The sequence below is a fragment of the Cynoglossus semilaevis genome, chromosome 13, assembly GCF_000523025.1.
Source record: "Cynoglossus semilaevis isolate Cse_v1.0 chromosome 13, Cse_v1.0, whole genome shotgun sequence".
NCBI lineage: Eukaryota > Metazoa > Chordata > Actinopteri > Pleuronectiformes > Cynoglossidae > Cynoglossus > Cynoglossus semilaevis.
The window spans coordinates 18,108,086-18,108,710 of NC_024319.1; the positions used below are offsets into that span (position 1 = coordinate 18,108,086).

The 625-nt window shown below is 27.0% G+C and overlaps 1 protein-coding gene across 5 annotated transcripts in view; it reads right to left on the minus strand.

The window, feature by feature from the left end:
• xrcc1 (X-ray repair complementing defective repair in Chinese hamster cells 1) overlaps nt 1-625 on the minus strand; it is a 19,793-nt gene that overhangs the window by 13,961 nt on the left and 5,207 nt on the right. The gene's annotated exons all lie outside the window — the stretch shown is intronic.

Sequence of the window (625 nt, forward strand, 5' to 3'; positions counted from 1 at the left end):
TATAAAAAAAAAAAATATAAAAATATAAACACACACATACATGTATATATATATATATATATATATATATATATATTTATATATATAAATAAAATATATATACACATATATACATATATATACACACATATATACATATACATATATATACACATATATACGTACATACACACATATATAGTATATGTATACATATACAAATGCAGTGGGCCCTGGGTTGTTAAAAGGTTCCCTTTTTGAAATCAGTTGTCGAACAAAATGTTTAACTAAAAATTGTCTCGGTTGTCGTACATAACTCAGTTGGTGAACAAGCCCACAATACCACGCAGGCAGAAAGTGATCACTAAGTGTACTAAGTTGTACAGTTGTGTACTCACAACTGTTCAGCACAGGTAAGAATGAACTAAATTGCCATTTCTATTTATAGCTTTATTCTTTATTCAGTTGTGTTTATGTTTATATTTTTGTTAGATCTAATTATTTTCATTGGTTTCGTGTATAAACGTGTACACAAAATACTGTCGAAAGGTTTGAATAAGCAATCATCCAGGATCCAGGAACGGAATAATCCATTTTACATAGATTCCTATTGGGAAAAATGTATATATATATGTATATACATATA